Raw genomic sequence first — 7,316 nt, 5'->3', positions numbered from 1 at the left:
AATTAATTAAGTTTTAAAAATAATTATAAGAAAAATTAGTATTTTTAAATTTTTGCAATTTTACCATAATTTTTAGAAATTTATCTATGTCATTAAAATAGTAGAAAAGCTTTACATCCATGTAATTTTTTCATCCAAACTATCCAAGTAACTTCCTCCACACGCGCATTTCCCCCTCTCTCTTCTGAATGGAATCAATGAATGATTCAACTTCAAATCAGTTGAATGAGAACGACCTGGTTTATTCATCTGAAACGAATAATGCTGATGAGGTTTGGATTGTTCAATTTTGAATGAATTGAATGGAATGCGATTGTGAATTTTATTTGAATTGAATTCAATGGACGTAGGTGTTTTTGAATCTGAATTGAATTGAATCGAATTGAATTGATAATATCTAAATTGTAGATAGAGGTGTTTCGAATTTGCTTTTGTATAATGCATTATGTTTCGTTCACTAAGTACTATACAATTCTTTCACTGTGAGTAACTGTTCGTTTCGGTAAGCATAAAGGAGTTTGAATTTATTTTAATACACTGGATTATGTTTTGTTCACTCAATATTCGTTCACTCATTACTATAGAGTTGTTTCACCATGAGTACGTGTTCGGTTCGGTATGCAGAAATGAGTTTGTAAAAAATATTATAGGAATATATATAATGTATTATGTTTTATTCACTTAGTACTAAATAATTTTTTCACCGTAATGACGTTTTTGGTTCACATGCAGACCAGCTATGTTGTGGATGAAAGATTTGTCCCAAAGGTGGGGATGATTTTCAAGACACTAGAAGAAGCTGGAAAGTTCTACAAACATTATTCCAAACTTGTTGGTTTTTCTACCAAAATAAGGAACACGACTTGGGACGGAGACGAGATTAAGAATTAACTAATCGTATACACCAGAGAGGGGAGGTGGAAATCCAAGATATCTCCAACTTTGAAAACAAATCCTTCAGCCGGGTTGAATTGTCCAGCCAGGGTTTACGTACACATAATGAAGGACGTTGGTCTTTGGACAATTTTCAAAGTTATTCTGAATCAATCACATCCTTGCTGTCTAGACCAGGCAGAGATGCTCAAACAACACAGGGAGCTTAGCATGTTTGTGCGTCACACCATCGAAAGCAACGAGGAAGCTGGAATTAGACCAATCAAAACTTATCAATCATTTGTGGTAGCAGCTGGCAGCCACCGTGAACTAAGTTTCATAGAAAAAGACGTGAGGAATTACATCACAAGGGATGTACGGAATATTTCTGAAGAAGATGATGCCAAAGAATTTAGGAAGTACCTACTAAGAATGAAAGAGAAGAACCAAAATTTCTTCTTTTAGTTCAACCTTGAAGGCGATCACTGCATTAAATATGCATTCTGGGCCGATGCAAGAAGCAGGGCCGCATTTGAGTATTTCAGAGACGTGGTTTCGTTCGACACCACCTATAACACAAATAGGTATTCCGTTCAGTCACATATATTTTCATGTTCAGTGCATGTACAACTTTCGGTTCATCACGTTCTGGGTGCGCTTATTTATCCAAGTACAATCTAGTTTTAGGTTCTTTTGTGGGCGTGAATCACCACGGCCAGTCGACACTTCTCGGATGCGCGCTGTGAAAAATGAGGACATCCAATCATTCAAATGGCTATTTGAGTGTTGGCTACATTGCATGGGAAGGAAGGCACCAAAAGAAATTCTTACCGGTCAATGTTCATCAATTCAAAGGGCAATTGAGCTGTGTATGCCAACAATAATTCACCGGTGGTACATCTGGCACATCATGAAAAAGATCATAAACAAACTAAACGGCTATAAGGGACACGAAGAAATTGAACAAGAGATGAGCCATGTTGTTTGGAACTCGTACACAAAAAATGCATTTGACAGAAACTGGAACGATTTCCTCATAAAGTATGGCCTCGGAGGCAACAAGTGGCTCTCAGGTAACCGATGTTTGAATTCGAATTATTTTCATGTCGTTAAAACATGCACAAATTTCCATTCACTGGTGCTTAGGTTTTCGGTTCATTTTGCAGCGCTGTATGAGGATCGGTATATATGGATTCCAGTTTACCTGGATCACCACTTCTGGGGCGAGATGAGAAGCATACAAAGGAGCGAGAGCAAGCACTCATTTTTCAACAAGTACATCATACGCAACAGCTCCTTGAGATAATTCGTGAAGCAATACGACAATTGCCTAGCAAGCAGAGAGCAAAGAGAGAGAGAATTCGACGCTGTAGACTTTTACACTGTGATATCGTGTGCAACAAAATCAGCAATAGAGGCCCAGTTTCAACACGTGTATACCCACGAGAAGTTCAGGGAAGTTCAAGCACAATTCAGAGAAAAAGTGAACTGCATCACAAGATCAATGCATTCCACCTTAGGTTTCACAACATACGAAGTCGTAGAGAAGGTTTTCAACTCCACATTCAACAAGTTTTTCGTCACCTACGACGCAGTATCACAAGAGGTAAAGTGTCAGTACTTGCTGTTCGAGTCTAGGGGCATTCAACAAGTTTTTTGTCACCTACGACGCAGTATCATGAGAGGTAAAGTGCCAGTGCTTGTTGTTCGAGTCAATGGGCATATTGTGCAGCCATTCTCTGAGCATCCTAAGTTTCGAGCGAGTGGATAACGTGGCACCAAAATACATACTGGAACGTTGGAGCAAGAACATAAAGAGGAGGCACACACACATCAAGAGCAGCCAAGATGAGCCTCTACTGAAGCTGAGAAGTAAAAGATTTGACGACTTGGTGTTTCGATCACATAGTATATGCAAATTTGCATCCGAGTCCGAGGAGCTGACCAGAATTCTACATCGGGCGTTTGACAAGGTAATGGCCGAGATGCAAGAATATCAAGAGAAAAGCAAAGAAAAAAGTTCATTATCCCATGAAGAAACGACATTGAGTGATGTGAACGACCTTCAAAGCCCGCCACGCGTCAAAACAAGAGGTCGGCTCAATAACAGACTTGGATCAAACCTAGAAAAAAAGATCTCAAATGCCATGAAAAAAAAAGAAAAAGACAACTCCAAATGAGGTAAATTTTATTTGCTTTCAATTAAGAAAAATTCATTTGTGCATTTTCCTAATATACGATTTTATTATATCTTTTGCAACTGAACCTTTTAGATTGTGGATCAACCATTCAGTCAAGCTCTAACCTTTACAATGCACCAGATATGAATTTTTCCATAGAGGATTATAGGAGTTTTAGTTTTTATTAATATAAATTTTGGTTCACTGTGTTTATAAATTTCAGTTCACTGAGTTTTAGTTTTTTATTAATATAAATGTCAAAGAGTTCAGGTGTTTTTGAAACTGAAAATTGATAGAAATATTTTTTATAATTAGTTCTCTGCTATATTGATATATGTAGTTATTCGGTTCGTCCAGTGTATTACTTTAAGTTCACTGTGTGTTTGGGGTTCACTGTGAGCCTAGAACAAAACAGCAGCCAGACAGTTCCAACAGATATATAAATTGACATCTCAGACCGACAAGACAAGGAATAATCTATTTTGAATCAGATATGAATATGAACGTTAGCTATATACATTGATATTAAGATTAGATATACATTAACATTTAAATTAATATTTACATATATACATTGAAAGAAGCATTGTTTGCTTTTTTAAACAAGTTAAACAAAATATTGTTAATTACAACCAGTCAATCATAGTATATCCTATTTACTATCTAAATCCCTAGATGTGAATTTACAATAAGGGTTGGGGAGGGCAGCAGATGTCGGGAGTCTTATTGCTTCAGATGCCTGATTCACTTGGTCTCTAATTTTGTTCATTTCGTGCAACAGAATATTCGGACCATATTGGTACCTGAAGTCATCAATCTCTTCCTACATTTCAATTGAAAGGAATTAGTTACATAAAAAATGAACCTAAATGAAATAAGAAATGAAAGAACTTTATTAATGTAGAATGTACTTACTTGTGTCCAAGCTCTATATTTATATCTTTTTCCGCTTTTGATCTTTTGTGGATCAATTGTTTTGAGCCATTTCATGACGTATATGCCGCAATCATAGCTAAGAAATAATTGAGTATAATATGATTAAGAGTATACAAAATAAAACACATTAAAAATAGCACTATTGAAGAGAAAAGATTCTTATTCTGTACGTTGACCGTTCAGCATGATATACTCTGCTTCCTCTCCCTTTCCGTCCATTAAGGGTTCTGCCCCAGCGTACACCCTCATCTGGAAAATTATTAAACCATGAAAGGGACACAAAAAGTAAATAAACAGAAGCAACAATAGTGAACCGAACTCCTCTCATGTACTGAATAATTTGAATAATTTACAACAAAATAACTTACAACAAATTTGTTCAGTTTTATTCTCGATTCATGTATATCTTTTTTGTCCTTATTGACAGGGTCAAGGACATAGAATGCCTTTTTTTTTTACATCGGCAATCCACAACCACCAATGCCCTCCGTTGCAAACCTGCACAAACAGCTGAAGTTTGAAAAAATGATAGAATATTTCAGTCAAAACAATAGCAAACGAGAAAATTATCAAAGAATTTTTAGAAATGAATACTTACAAATGGATGCGATGCTAGTTTTCTTTTGTCAAGAAAATGGCGGTGGTGGGAATATTATTCGATATCGAAACGGTAGGCCTTATTTGTCCTTTTATCAGTGTATTCCATGCCATGGTTCCCAACATAAACATCTGCAAAACGAACATCAGTTAAATCAGAAGCAACCAGACTAGTGAATCAATATGAACATTCACACCAAACCGAACAGGAAACATATGCAAAATCAACATGAACAGGTCCACTGAACAGAACTCCATTCATGATTCGAATAAGAGGCGATAAACATCAAACAACAGGGAATAAGATATTTAGCTTGCCACAATATCCAGTGGCACAATATATATTTGTTCCTGATACCGGCGATATTTTATGTCATTAAAAATCATGCTATGTATAGTCACCACCTATAGGAAGAAAATTTATGAGATATAATGTATAAGAGTCTTTAGAAAAATCATTAACGTTAACACAATTGGCAAAGAATGTACCGTGCTTTTCCACTTGTTGTTTGGGCATTAGAGACATGAAATATTCTCTAACCCCCTCGTAAAGTGCCTCATGCTTCAAGACGAATATAGCGTCATATTCGTTGTTATTATCTTTGGTCTGTTTAACAAGTGTCATCCAATGATAACACTTTTCGATCAACTCCCTTGTGATTTTGGCTTTCTCTGGAGTTTTGAAAACTTCAGCACTTGTGAAGGTTGGCTCGGCAGTTGTTGCTTCAGCAAATTTCAATGCAGCCGTCACCCCAGCATCTACCACCACCTCTTCCAGAATTTTCAGCTGTGAAACAGTCGGCTCAGAGGGTTGAGTTGGTTGAGAGGGGGAGTTGCTTGAGATGCTAGGGGACTTATCCCAAGGTTAAAGGAAGGCATGTCATCTTCCCGTTGCGTAGGATGAGCAGCACTACAAGACAATAGACATATATATCAATGATGTTAAACAAAAATGATGTCAAACAACTCCGTGAACCGAAATGATACAATGTGGTGAACAATGGTAAAACTTACAATTCAAGCTGTGCTTCTTCTTTTAATTGTCGTGCCACCGGAGCTTGTTGTTGATGTTGTTGTTTGTGAAGGCTGCTGCATTAAACAGAAAAGATTTCAGTAATGAGGCAGATTTGTTATCTTGTACCATTAAAATTAATAAAAAGAATTTTAAGAGACCACCGAACCGAACCCTGTAGATGCACTGAATAAAACATGATAAATAACGAAACAGCTAGAATATCATTGGTGCATGCAATCAAAATATCCCTAAACCCTGAACACACTAACTATCAAGTGAAATGCAATTAGAATACCCCTAAACCCTAGATACACTAGCTATTAAGTGATTTAAAGTTACCAAGCCCACTAAACCAAACAAGATTCATGTGGTGAATAAATATTTATAAATTTACTCATTATCAGAAGTTTGTTGTGTTTGACTTTCTGGAGCGACATAGATAAAGTCATCTTTGATCAACTCTTCCTCAAGAGAACTTGGAAGAGACAACAAAAGAGGAGGTCTAAGGAATGTAAACAATGAAGAAGTTAATATTGAATAATTAGAATTTGTTCTGATATGAAACAAAAATGATATTAAACAAAGCAATGAACCAAAATGATACAATATGGTGAACAATGATAAAACTTACAATTCAGGATGTACTTCTTCTTCTAATTGCCTTGCCATCGGAGCTACTTGATGCTATTGTTGTTTGGGAGGGCTGCTGCATTAAACAGAAAAGATTTCAGTAATGAGGCAGATTTGTTATCTTATACCATGAAACTAATAAAAAGAATTCTAATTACCTGCTAGACCAGAAGATTATAAAAAATGATATTAATTAAAACTTACACGTTCATTGGAAGTTCTGGCTCCGTATTCCTTGGTGAAGATTTCTCAGCAGCCTGCTTTTGTTGTTTTGATTGTTGTGCCGGTGCTTCTTTGCAAGGCTGTTGTTGCGGTTCCAAGGGTTGCTGTATTAAATAGAAAACAATTCAATAATGATCCTAAACTATTATCTTATTTCATTAAAATTAATAAAAAGAATTTTATGAGACCACCGAACTGAACCCCCTAGATGCACTGAATAAAACATGATAAATAATGAAACATCTAGAAAAGCATTGGTGCATGCAATCAGAATAACCCTAAATCCTGGATACACTAGCTATCAAGTGATTTAAAGTTACCAAGCTCACTGAACCGAACAAGATTCATATGATGAATAAATATTTATAAACCTACTTAATATCAGATTATTTTATTTGACTTTCTGGAGGGACATAGATAAAGTTATCTTTGATCAAATCTTCCTGAACAGAACTTGGAAGAGACAACGCAAGAGGATGTCTAAGGAATGTAAATAATGAAGAAGTTAATGTTGAATAATTAGAATTTGTTTTGAGAAACGGGAATCTGTAGATTGAAAAACTCACATTTCCAAAGGTTCAGAACGAGTTTCTTGTCGATCCTCAATGATTTGTAGCTTAGAATCAGGTGTAGCACTAGTTACATTTAAACACATTTTTCGTGTGATTAATTAAATAAAAATTATTAAAAAAATCTAAAAGAGTAACATAAATATTTTTAACTTGCATTGGTGGAGTTTTAAAACTCTTTCTTAGATGGATTTTCTTTTTTCTAAAATATTTTACCGTGTTTTTCGGGATATTTTTTCTAAAAAAAAGATAATAAATTAAAATTAGAAACCTAGATTAGGGTTTAGGTTTTAG

The sequence above is a fragment of the Arachis ipaensis genome, chromosome B10, assembly GCF_000816755.2.
Source record: "Arachis ipaensis cultivar K30076 chromosome B10, Araip1.1, whole genome shotgun sequence".
NCBI classification, from domain to species: Eukaryota; Viridiplantae; Streptophyta; class Magnoliopsida; order Fabales; family Fabaceae; genus Arachis; species Arachis ipaensis.
Note: the sequence above shows the minus strand (reverse complement) of the source record.